The sequence below is a fragment of the Strigops habroptila genome, chromosome 8 (genome assembly GCF_004027225.2).
Source record: "Strigops habroptila isolate Jane chromosome 8, bStrHab1.2.pri, whole genome shotgun sequence".
NCBI lineage: Eukaryota > Metazoa > Chordata > Aves > Psittaciformes > Psittacidae > Strigops > Strigops habroptila.
Genome location: NC_044284.2, coordinates 2,441,345 through 2,454,068, shown reverse-complemented (window position 1 = coordinate 2,454,068; position 12,724 = coordinate 2,441,345).

Below are 12,724 nucleotides of genomic sequence, written 5' to 3'. Positions count from 1 at the left end.
TGCTAGCAGGATGCACTGGCATGACCCAAAGCCAAAATGTGTTTTCCTGCTCTGTTTGGATTCTTTTCTATTGTGCCCACCAGTACGTCATCTGCGTGCCATAAACACCATGACCAGCAGCTGTCATTTGTCACCAGTGTAAATAAGGGACCAAACACAACACGATTACCAACACAAGACCTTCTGGCAGAGCTGAGGGCTGTCACAGTTGTTAGTGCATCCCATTCAAAGCAGGGGTTACCAGAGCGTTTGAGTCCTTGCTTAAGCGCGGTTCATCTTCCAGCATTATGAAAAGTCTCTTATCTATCAGCTGCTAATCCAGAATGACACAGCACAAGAGCAGCTCCAGAGCAAAACTTCAGCCCTAGGGGACCAGGAACTGTTGAGCAAACCCTTGCTGCTAAAGAAGCAGTAGTATTTCGCCATTGGTATAAGGTAAGAAGGATGTGTAAGCTGCGGAAAGAATTAGTGACAGTAGAAAATGAAGCCCATTTTAAAGGGAGCGGGGCTTTACAGTCTGTGTGTGTTTACATTGAATAGGTTTTTTGTGTAAAGATCAAAGGAAGAGGTTTTCTTCCTTTAAATCCTGGAAGCACATTTAATGCTGAGGAGGGGCTCTTCTCACTGCAGGACTTTTCATGGAAGCATTGTAAATCTTGCAAACGACAGGAATTTGGCTGGAGCAGAAGAGTCTTTGGTGGTCTCATTGTTCATACTGTGCAAATGCTTTCTGAAGATTGTCTGAGACATTCTTGTAATTGGATATACACAATGAGCTAAGTGAACACTGACCAGCTGAGGAGGGTGAATGAAAAGGGCACAGATCAATTTGATAATGATTAATTTGCCTATTGTCAGTCTTGTGCTTTTAAATTTGTTCATAGAGCTATTTTCAATTATATTGGGATTGCGACAAGAACTAGGATTAGAGACAATGCATTCAAATTAATGAACTTGCCTAACGTGCACGGGGCAATCTTTTGCTCTTGTTTCTACATATCATATGTTTTATATAGGGCTGAGCCTGTAACAAAAACTCTGCTCGATCCAGGGATCTTTTTGTATATGCTTAAAGCAAGCCTGAAGAACGCCATACAATTAGACTGGTAAATCAATATGTTGGAATAGTATAATGAGATGACATAACGTTAATTTTCTTATCTAAACATGGCTTCTTTAGCACCCAGTGTCTCTATCAACCAAACAAAAGAGTTCTTTATTTAATAACTAGCCTGCAATTTGTATTGCTAATCTAACCACTAGAGAGAAACAAGGCCACATACCTAAGCTGGTAGATGTTGTTGAATATTGACTTCAATATTGATATAGTTGGAGGTTGTTGGGGTTTTTTGTGGCCTTTGTTCTTCATATATTTGTGTTTTAATTGAACAAATTAGGAAGAAAAGAATGTTTGCATCCTTTCAGGACTTATGAACATGGAGCATGGAGTCAATCAAGAGTGATGAGTGCCAGATGAGCACCAGAATAGTGACGGGAGCTGAAGGGGAGTACAATTTACTTTGCAAAATGAAGTGGTCATAAGGGGAGTAATGAATTCTTGAGGTAAAGTGTTTGAGTTTAGAGACCACATTTGAGATCGGTTCTGCAAATATGCTCCTTCCAAAAAGGCTTTGAAAAAGGACTAACCTTATATTCCTAGAGCAGTTGTAGACATCATACTTTTTACTCTTTACATGTATCCGTGCTGGATTTTAACATGGGGCACAGGATCTGTGTCTTTTTCTTTCTTTCCCTTTTTCATGGAGTATGTTGAAAGTACACATTACAAATAGTGTAGGGGATGGATACGGTCAGAACAGGAGCAGAACACATATTAGAGTAAGGCACGTATTCTATCAGGCCACACAATGCATGGAGAAAGAAAATAAGCCCTAAAATGTATGACCATTGTCTTGAAGAAGGTCTCTTTTGTGTTCATTGTATCCAGATGCATCCGAGTCACACAGTGTCTTGGGCTGGGAGAGCCAGGGAAGCCTCTACCCCATTCCCCCATGAGCTTTAAAACATGCACCCTCAGCTCACCAGGGTGTATTGCTGGTGATGCAGAGGTGCCTTAAAATCCTCACAGCAAATCCGAAGGACTTCAGCTGGTCGAAGGCCACCTGGTTGAAGAAGGACTGGAAGAAGTTCCAGGGGGAGCCACTGGAGCCACGAGTATTGGAAATACTGGGAGCCTGAACAAGGGCCAGGTGTCGAGCTGCACTGCAGTCTCTAAAAGCCACATAGCTGAGTTTAACTTCTCCTGGCAGTCACGGGAACTTGCGACCCATCTGCTGGGATAGCCAAAGGTACCTTGCAGATGCGATTACACCTCACAGGATGCACCCAGGCAGGTCCTGCAGGAACTGCTCATAGGAGCACCTATGAGCATCATAGGTGTATGCATCATCAAGGAGCCACCTTGTGAGAGGTGGCTGTGCTAGGTGTCACCCCCTGGCTCTGGCCAGCCACAGGTTCATTGTTTTCTGCCAGTTTAGGGTCCAGGAACTTGGAGGATGGAAATAGGCACACAGTGGTTAGGTATCTACCCTGACAGAGCAGGTAATGGGCAGCAGGACAGCTGAGACTCACCTTACCGAAAACTTCAATGCAAGGAGGAATCACAGCCCTGCAAGTAAGTTCAATCTGCATCTTGAGCAGTGACTGTGAGGCTTAGAACACAAGTCCTGCTGTTGTCAAAGTGGTTTCAATATTGGGCCAGATGAATTGGTGAACTATCATTAAGTATTTTAAAGAGAAATAATTGAAAGGTTTTGGTCAAGCACATGAGGCTGGTTTGCCTTGTCTCTTCAGCAATGATGCACAGCTGATTTGTCTTGTTAGCGAGTGTCTAGTCTGAATGTTTTCCTGTCAAAGGCTCTTTATTTGGCTTCTGATTTGTGGTTCTGTCTACTTGTTTATTGAATTTTGCTATTCTTTTCACCTAATATGTAGATTGGTGATGCTGGCAAGGAAAAGTGGTGGAGGCAGAAAATGAGATTGCTCAGCCATGTGTAAGGTGACCTACAGAGGTAAGTTTTGGAGACTTATATTCCTGAAATATTACTTAAATATCCCATATCACACAGCAGGAGTTTCCTTCTTGGCTTAAGAGGGAGCAGGCTGGATTACTGAGTACAGGGTTTTGACTAAGCTGAGCAGTTTGTGGTTCTTGATAAACTGCTGAGGAAAAGGTGGGACCTTCTCTCTACCCAGCGATGATCTGGCAGCAGCTTTCTACATTTCCACTAAGGTTTATGGGTGGAAAAAGTTCTGTACATGGCACATGTGTAGCTGAGAGAGCTGTGAGAGGCAATTCTTCAGGAGAGCGCTTCTTAGGAGGCCTCTCTTGCTGCTCTGCCTAGGATGCAGTGGGCTGCTAAAGCATAAGGGCAGTGCAGGGGAGGAGATTCTGCTTTCTGTGGAAATAGAGAAAGAAATGGTGTGAGAAAATACATGGCTGTGTGATGAGTATGTGTTAAAGCCATACAGCCCATTCATTTCCCCTTCCTGCAAGTGCACTTTGGAAAATGAATAGAGAGTAAGTAAAGCAGCAGCTCGCAGGAAAAGAGCAGAAGAAACAAAGGGCATCCTTTAAAGCAAAACATTAATGCTAGTAGTATTTGAAATATGCATTAGATGGATTTACATATTTATTGTAATGCGAAAAAACAAAGGGGCTTTTCGTGAATGCTTCTTGTGGGACTATACGTTCTTTTGGTTTATTTTCCTTTTCACTTTCAAAATAATAGGTACCTACTTTCAAATGGGGGCCTCTAAACAGTGCTAGATTTAGGGCTGTGCAAGCTTACTCGAGAACATGGGATTTCTGTCCACTTTTGCTGCCTGGAATTTCTGAAAGTAAGTTTCTCAGTCTTCTACTTGATATCTCCTCTTAAAATCAAACCCTCTGTGAAATAATTTACTTTTATGCCCAGCATTTGTGCTGAGGAGCACATCTCAAACTATCGCAGACGCAGTTAAGACAATGGTTTGTTTAACAAGCCAGACTTTCCCCCCCCGCCAAAGCAGAAGGATACTGTGAGCAGGTTTATATCTTATGATACGCACATGACTTGGTTTTATCTTGAAAATGCCCACTTACAAAAATCCTGTGTCTGATTCACCAGTGATTTTGTTCCATTGTACAGTGTCATTTTCCTCTTTCTTCCTTCTTTCCGACCCCTTTTTACCCGCCTCTTCCTTTTCTTTCTTTTCTTTGTCCTACACCCTTTTTATACTTTGTATAGATTTCCCTCCCCTCTGACATTTTTACCATTTTAAAGCATAAAACAGGGCCTCTCTCCTCCTCCTGCAGCTGCGACCCCATCTCCTGCTGTACCAAATTGACACTTCTGTGAGCAGCGGCTCCAGTCACTCACTTGAAGGCTGCTGCTTTCACAAGTGCTGATTTAGTGCAGCAGGGGATGATGTGCCAGCTGTAAAACTCAGACAGAAATAAAGAAACAGGGGGTGGGGAGAAAAGGTAGGAAGGAGAGGAGGGGAGGAAGGGGAGCAGAGGTCCCTGTGGGCCAGTGGGGTACCCGGCTGCCCAAGGGGCAGTGGAATGGGTGGGAGGGCAGCTCATGAGCAAATGCTTCTCCTTCGCCTCCTCCTCTTCCCTGTTCTTGCTGCTTACAAGGAACTCCTGTGACTGACAGGACAGAGGTTTTGTGTTTTTATCAAAAGGGGCAATTGTTTTGGGATAAAATCCTGGTGGGGGGTGGGTGGAGGATTTAAGCTGTGACTAAGGGAGTGAGGGGCACAAGTGCTCTTAATGCTTATTATTTGCAAATGCAACTTTTAAGCAAGATAGTTGATATTCCCATTCTTAAGTTATACGTTGTGTTGTCCACCGGTGTGCAGGCTGGATTTCTTAGAAATATACAAATCATACAATCCCAGGCTGGTTTGGGTTGGAAAGCACCTTAAGCTCCTCCAGTTCCAACATCTTGCCACGGGCAGGGACACCTTCAACTAGAGCAGGTTGCTCCAAGCCCCTGTGTCCAACCTGGCCTTGAACACTGCCAGGGATGGGGCAGCCACAGCTTCTCTGGGCACCCTGTGCCAGCGCCTCACGGCCCTTGCAGGGGAGACCTTGTAATTTAAAGCATGTAAATGGAGGCTTCCATCTTAACCAGCCCTGATTTACCCTCAGTAATGTTCCCAGAAGAAATAGTTTACAACTTATTGGCATTAAAATGTTGTTGTGTTTCTGCTGTAGAACTAATAGGGTTCCTTAAAGCTTGTGATGGGCTAACGTGTTCTAATGCAGTCTCCAAGTGCCCAGAGTAATGTCTGTTCATCCCTATTGATTTATTCTTGCTAAGTTCCTCAGGTGTTTTTCAGCTGCGGGGAATGGCGCAGGCTTGTCCAGCGTTCCTTAATGCCTTCCTGCTGCACAAAAGGCAAACCCTACCACGTGGGCTTCAACTGCTTCAAGAGAGAGGAGCTCTTACCAGACCATTTATAGCTGTTGCTTTGGAGCAGCCATTCAGCAGTCACCAAAAAAGAGAAACAACAAAAAGGGAATGGTCCTGAAGTTTTGTTTTGGCAAGAAAATGCTGGGAGAAAAGCTAATTGTAGCTAATATTTACTGGTTACTATTTTGTTTTTCTTGTTGTTAAATTTTCGTTTTCAGTGACTTACCCAGCAAATAAATTATTTCCATTGGGGCTAATATTTAACTATCTGTCAGTGATCTGAAGCAGTGACTGAAATACGCTGTGTGCTAAATAATAATATTGGTATTGACATAAACATCCTTTCTTAGCATTCGTTTCTCTCTCGTGAGACCCCACTTGCAGCACTGTGCAGTTCTGGTGTCCTCAATATAAAAAGGACATGGAGCTGTTGGAGCAAGTCCAGAGGAGGCCACGAGGATGAGCAGAGACTGCAGCACCTCCCGTATGGAGACAGGCTGAGAACATTGGGGCTGTTCAGCCTGGAGAAGAGAAGCTGCGTGGAGACCTCAGAGCAGCTTCCAGTGTCTGAAGGGGGCTACAAGGATGCTGGAGAGGGGCTCTGCATCAGGGACTGGAGTGATGGGACAAGGGGTGATGGGTTCAAGCTTGAACAGAGGAAGTTTAGACTAGATAAAAGGAAGAAGTTCTTTACTGTGAGGGTGGTGAGGCTCTGGAATGGGTTGCCCAAGGAAGTTGTGGATGCTCCATCCCTGGCAGTGTTCAAGGCCAGGTCGGACGGAGTCTTGGGTGACATGGTTTAGTGTGGGGTGACCCTGCCGATGGCAGGGGGTTTGGAACTGGATGATCTTAAGGTCCTTTCCAACGCAAACCATTCTGTGATTCTATGATTCTAAGATGAACATATAGCACATAATTCAGAGTATATTTCCCAAAGTAAGTTCAGCATCATCTTTTATTGTGTACAAGTCACTATGCCAGACTGCAATCAGTAGTCATTAACACTGTTCACAGTGTCAGGTGTGTTAAACTAAATAGGAATGAGTGCAGGCAGATATGTGGTTTTGACCAGTGGTCAAGACCATAAGTCTGAACTTAGCCTATCCTTATCAGTGGAGGCTTGAAAGTTGCTAATACATGAGTAACAGATATTATTGTTTGTTTAAATCTGATTGTACGTGACATTTGCCAGGTTTTTGTTGAGAGTGTGGAAATATTCAAAGCCTCTTGGGAAGGCCTTTTCTTTTAAATGTATTTCAGCCCATAGGCTTGGGTTGTTTTTAAATTAATGGGCAATAAGGACATACTTAAAATTAAGCATGTGCTTGAAATCTGGTTGATTGAGGTCGTACTTGGCAGGTCTTGGGAAAAATTTCCCTTGTCTGAAAAGCTTCTGCTTTTCAGCATTTAAAGAGATGCTTTGTAATAGGCTTTCAAAACGATCACCTCTGTAATCTTGTTGTTCATCATATTAATTGAAGAAGCTCCTTTCCGATAAGCTTTGGCTGTTCAGGATGTGTTCCCAAAGCATCAAAGGCTGAAGAAACTTAGAAAGAGAAAAGACATAATGGATCATTCAGTCCATTTTTCTGCCAACGTAGGATTACTTCATAGAGAACATTTTTTAGTGTTATGTCAACTTTAGTTTTTAAAATCCCAAGTGAAAGCTTCCATATTTCTCCTTGGGAGACTATTTCACAGGCTAATACATCTTGCTGTCAGGAAGATTTTCCCGATACTCTATTGAGCTTAAGCTTTTTCTTTCCATTATTTCTACTTATATCCTTTTCCCTTGATGGCTTTACACACTTCAAATATTTATAGATTACTATATTTTTCCCTTAAGAAGTTGTTCTCGAAACTTTCTTTGCTTTATCAGTATCTCTGTGGTTTTGAAAAACCCACCTAAGAGCTTCTAGTTGAGAGCTACATTTACTATCAAACCTTACTACATATGCACACCACAGCATTTTCTCCAGGTCCTTTTTCTCAGGGTCGAACAAACATAGATTCTAGCTAAGACAAACCTGGTAAGTAGAATATTCTCACCAGTGATTTGAGAAGGGTCCTTTTGCTTGCTTTCTGCTTCTTAATGTACAGCTCTTCTGGGTGTTGTGAATGAGAACCCTGAGCTGCTGTTCTGCATCTCACAGCTCTTGGTGCTGCATTCTCCTTAGTCTTTGTACTTCTGAAGTGCACACAAAATTTGCTTCATTCTGGTTAAGTGCAACTGCTGTGGTCAGGGCTCAGTGTATTTCCAGGGAAACAGAAGGCAGGAGAATGAGGTTGATGCTCGACTCTAATCTGAGGTTAATTTTGGAAGTCCGGCTGGAATTTTAGCGCCTTATTTAGGAGAAACTAAAATGTGTCCATGCAGGCAAATGCAGAGAGCTGTAACAATTTATCAGGTGGACATACCAGTGTAGATTAGTCCTGTGTTTGCATAGTTCAGGGTTGCAGAAGGGGAGCCAACCCATGCCAGCTCTGAGTGTCAGCAAGCTGGTGTATTACTGGCATTGCTTCTCTGTGCATCCTCCCCTTGTCATAGAAGGGAAAAGCTGTAGCAGTCTTCTGCTCTATGCTCATGGATACTGGTGCTATATAGACTATCTACTGCAGGCAGCTGGAAAACCTTGCTTTCTTTTAATGCAACTTGTTATTAGTGATGAGTGTTAGTTCTGCCTTCCAGAAAAGGAAAAGAAACTGAAATGGCTTACATGGCATTTGACTGTCATTTTAAGCTTGGTTTTCTAAAGAGATGCTGTCTGTCAGGCTTCTCTAATTACTTCTGAATGCAATGGACGTTTTCACAGCTGAATCTGGTGGTGATAGAGGTCCCTATGACACCATCATCCCACAATGGCTCTGTGTGGTGGGCACTTCTGGGTGTCCGGGATAGCAAGCGCAACATGCATCTGAGCGCATCGTGTCTGGGTAGCACTGGAGCAGCTGAGGAAAGTTTTGGAGGGACAGTGTGGGGAAGGAGGGATTTTGGGCACTTGTGGGTGAGTCACAAGGCAGAAAGTAGTTCTTCTGTTCAAAGACTGTCAGCCGTCCTGGAGGATTTTTCCTGTTAGATACCCAGCACTTGTCTGATTGTTCTCTCAGACTCAGTAGTTAAACTCACACTGATTTCTCCTGACACACAATGCTTCGGATTCCAGATTCCAGGTGTATTGCTGGAGATCTCCATGTTTCACAGAGGCTTATTTGCCACAGCATCTGCTGCCTTCTGAAGCTTGGAGCACAGCTTTCCTGAGAAGCGTGCAGGGTGGTAACACCACTCTGGGTGCCCTCATAGCCTGTGCAGGTACTACTACCTACTAGGTAGTTGTTTCTCCATTCCTCTCACAGGGAAAAACCTGTGCCTCCTGGGCTTATTCCCAGGTCTGTGTCTCTCAGAATGGCAGCTTTCTGCTATTCTCCCTTTTGACTATTCCAAAGCATTTTCCCTAGATCTTTTAGCTGACATTTGCCTAAGAGAGTGTTTCTGTTATTCCTTTTTGTGTGTCTCCTTTCTAGACACTGCTAGGTAGACTTTCTGCTTTACTTATGCTTGCGATATCTTTCAGATTCGCATCTTCCACAGCTCTTAACAATGAGATTTACTGCCTAATATGGATAGTTCAGTGCCTTTAGTTGTATATTTAATCTTCAAGAGATTACTTTCGACTGTATTTCTAGAACAAGTATGAACAACAGTGTTTACTAGCAAGTTTCCCTTAGCTCCTTTTCATTGAGGAATGGAATAAAGAGAGTAATGATATTGTACTTCCGCTGACTATTCTGCTTGACTGATTCACAGGGTTATTTGCTCTTAACATGTTGTAAGAGTTAAAAAAGAAAAGCAAAAAAAAAAAGTGTAAAACTTTTTTTTTTTTGGCACCCAGCTACAGTAGATCCTGTTAGAAGAAACATATGGCCTCACACTAACAGTGTTAAAGCACTGCTAAAGTATTGCGTGCATGACATTGACAAATTTCCTCCAGGCTTTTTGTTTTCTGTGCTATTAAGCATTCAAAGTCCAGTATTTCATTACCACTGATGATACGGGGAGCCTTATTGACATTCTATCCATCTGTTCATAACATGCATTATTAAATGTGAAGCAACTAGTAGGTAGGAGTGCACTTGCCAGCTGCACAATGAATTCTCAGCAGTTTCGGTGCCCTCTATACATTTTCTAGTTTTCTGCTGGTTTCTCAATATGATTTGCAACTGGGAGGTTTTTTTTCTCTTGGTGCCGCACATTGTACAGAGAAAAGTTGCTTCGAAAGAATTCTCTGTTTTGTTATCCTTAATACATCATATCAAGGAGCCTTTTAACATAGAAGGACTGTCTCCGATATCAGATCTCACTAAGCAGTTTTGTTGTTCTTTTCTGGGGAGCAAATCTGCTGCATTACCTACGAACAGGACAATGGGGCCCCAATGAGTCGCCCTATTCATGTATTTTTGGAACCCAGAGGAATTGGTTTGACTATTTACAGATTATAACAGTTGGTAGTTGAATGTTTTATTTTCATTCCCAGTTGGTACAATATGTTCACCGCTGATGCTAATGGCTTGACCATTTGATATCACATATGGTCCACTATTTGGGTCTCCTAAAGCTTTCTTTTGTGGTCAGGCTGCTTTAAAACTCTCACATGTTTTAAGTTTGTTCTGTCTGGCTATGAATCTCCAAAACTTGGCAGCTGTAGAGGAAATCAGCAATTCTGTTGATCAAGATTCAAAGAATTCGGGTCAAAATGTCCAACAAAGAATATTTTTATGCAAAATTGAATACAAACAAATGCCTGAGTGGATCATGTGGAAATTTAAAAGAAATGTCCTTTCATCTTTCCTTGTCTTTGAAGCTGTGATTGAGTTACCTTTCCAGTGTTTCAGCACTGTTGAGTGTCATCGGGACTACTTTCATTGGGTGTTCTGTTCCCTGGAAAACAGTTTATGTGGAATTTGTATTCCTCGAGTCATTATTTGTGTTTTTATTTACATATTACTTGTCTTCTTTCATAAAACGTTACCAGAAGACTGAAAAAAACAACTAATTTTCCCCTTGGTTTCTAGAATAAGAGCATAGGAAAAGTGAACTATAATGATCCGGGAACATAAATTAACATTACAAGCCTATCTGAAGTTCTTATCCTATGATACACAAGTGTTTATACTGACTCTAACGCATAACTGATAAAGCCACACTCTCATAAAAAGATTATTTCCCAACCTATTGCATTACCCTCTGAGAGCTGAAATTCTCATTTATTCATAGGAGTAGATCATAATAGCTCTAATTCCCTGAGAAGTGGGCATTGTATGATAATTGAGCAGGCTAGTACATTAATTGTCCTCCACTTCACCTCTAGATGTTTAACTCCTTATTTAGTCAACCAGCAAAAAAGAATGCTCACTAAATAAGTATTATTTTACTTACTGTTCAAGTAATTTTTCTAACTGGGCAATTTATTTGAAATAAAGCAGAATAAGTTTATTCATGTAGAAGGGACATTGAAATCATGTTAGGTTAACATATTCAATGCCGTTTGTTGGGAGGATAAGGGGTTTTATGGTTGTATTTTTTGAGCCATACAACTTTAGCTGAATAACAGCAATGTGATTCCTGCACGCAGGAATATTTCTGTATTTAATGGGACAGACTTAATAGTTCTTCCTGCATGGCTACTGCTTTCTTATGGCCTCTCTGTTCTCTCACTGATGCTTGTTAGGAGAGCAGGTAAGCGCACGTTGGAAGTGGTGTGTGTGCCTGCAACGTCTGGCTCCTGCTGCTGGACTGAATGAGGCAACTGATGGCAGGAGAGAGGCTCTGACTTGAGGAGTTTAAGATTAAAATGTGCGTGTTGCTGGTTTCGTCAGCCCTTCGAAGCAGATTGAACTGGAGCTGAAGTAGGAGGCTTTTTGTCAAGTGAATAAAGTCAGTATTCATCCTGAAGCTCTACAGAGGAGACTAATGTTTTCTCTTCAGGAGAAAAATAAGCCCTAAAACCCCAATGTTTTTGCAAGTGAAACTAGTAGATAAGAGGTAAAATTCTGCACTCTACTATAAGCAGTGCCAGGGAATTAGAAATTACAGTAACGCTTTAGCATGCTAAGAAGTTCGCCTACCTTAAAATGTCTTTAAAAAAGACTGAAGAGATAAATTATTAATGAATAATCTCAGCAAAGGACTGGGTGCCTGATGTGGTAAAAAACATGTTTTAGGCAAGACTTGGTTGAAATTCAGAGAACTGACAGTACCTAAGACAGCTTAAGAAGTTAGTAACATGTGCCTCTCACTACGTATTAGACAGAAATGAAAGGTTATGTAGGAAGGACTTGGACTTACCGGCTGCGATTGAGATTAAATGATGTTCAGGAAAGGACATATTTCTCATAAATAACAGAACTAAATGTGAAGAACTAGAAACAATACTGTTGAAACATCATTTTCTTGGTCTTATATAAATCAATCACAAGCCCACAGGTCTCCAGGAGTAATAGCTTGGGGGTATCCAGCAAAACCTGGGTATCGCAATGCAAAAGTGGTCGTAACATGTATATCTTATGTTCATGAGCATGTCCCCAGGGGTCCATACACATCACATTTGGGATGGCTGAGCCTGGTTTGAGTGCACTGCAGTGGTCTTGTACACAGCTAACTATGGAAGAGCAGCAGGGTGGCGTGGTGGCAGTCTAACTGCTCATTGTGGTGGTGGTGTGTCTTGTGCTTGCTCTGTCACCACATCACCATCTCCAGAGGCAATCGCAGGATGTCCCCTATAGAAAGTGAGGGGTGGAATGGACTTAATGAAAGCAGCCACATCTTGGGAAAGGCTTGAGTAGAAAAATAGCATCAAGTTGTAACTTATCAGCCCTAGATATATTTTTGGGGAGTTCTTTCTCCTGAATAGGATTAAATTACATATAGTGTTAACGCAGTCGTCTGCACCAATGTAAATGAGTTGTTAACATGGCACTTCATCGCAATAATAATTCAAAGCTACTAGCAGGCTTGATGGGTCTGCAATAAATGTTTTATTATTTCGGGAAAATATACTCTACAAGTTGCAATGTGCCATGCTCATTCATGCTGTAAATCAACAAATATCAGCAGACTGAATAGGAAAATGAAAAGCTTATTTAGGAACTGACACAAGCTTTCAGATGAGCAGGGATGGCTGAAGTTAACTGCATTCATTTTTCTTTGCTTGTCACAGTTGCCACTTGAATTTCACTGCTAAAGATTGTGGGTAGTTTTGCTTTATGAAATTATATCTACGGAAACAGTATTTGCATTTATATAG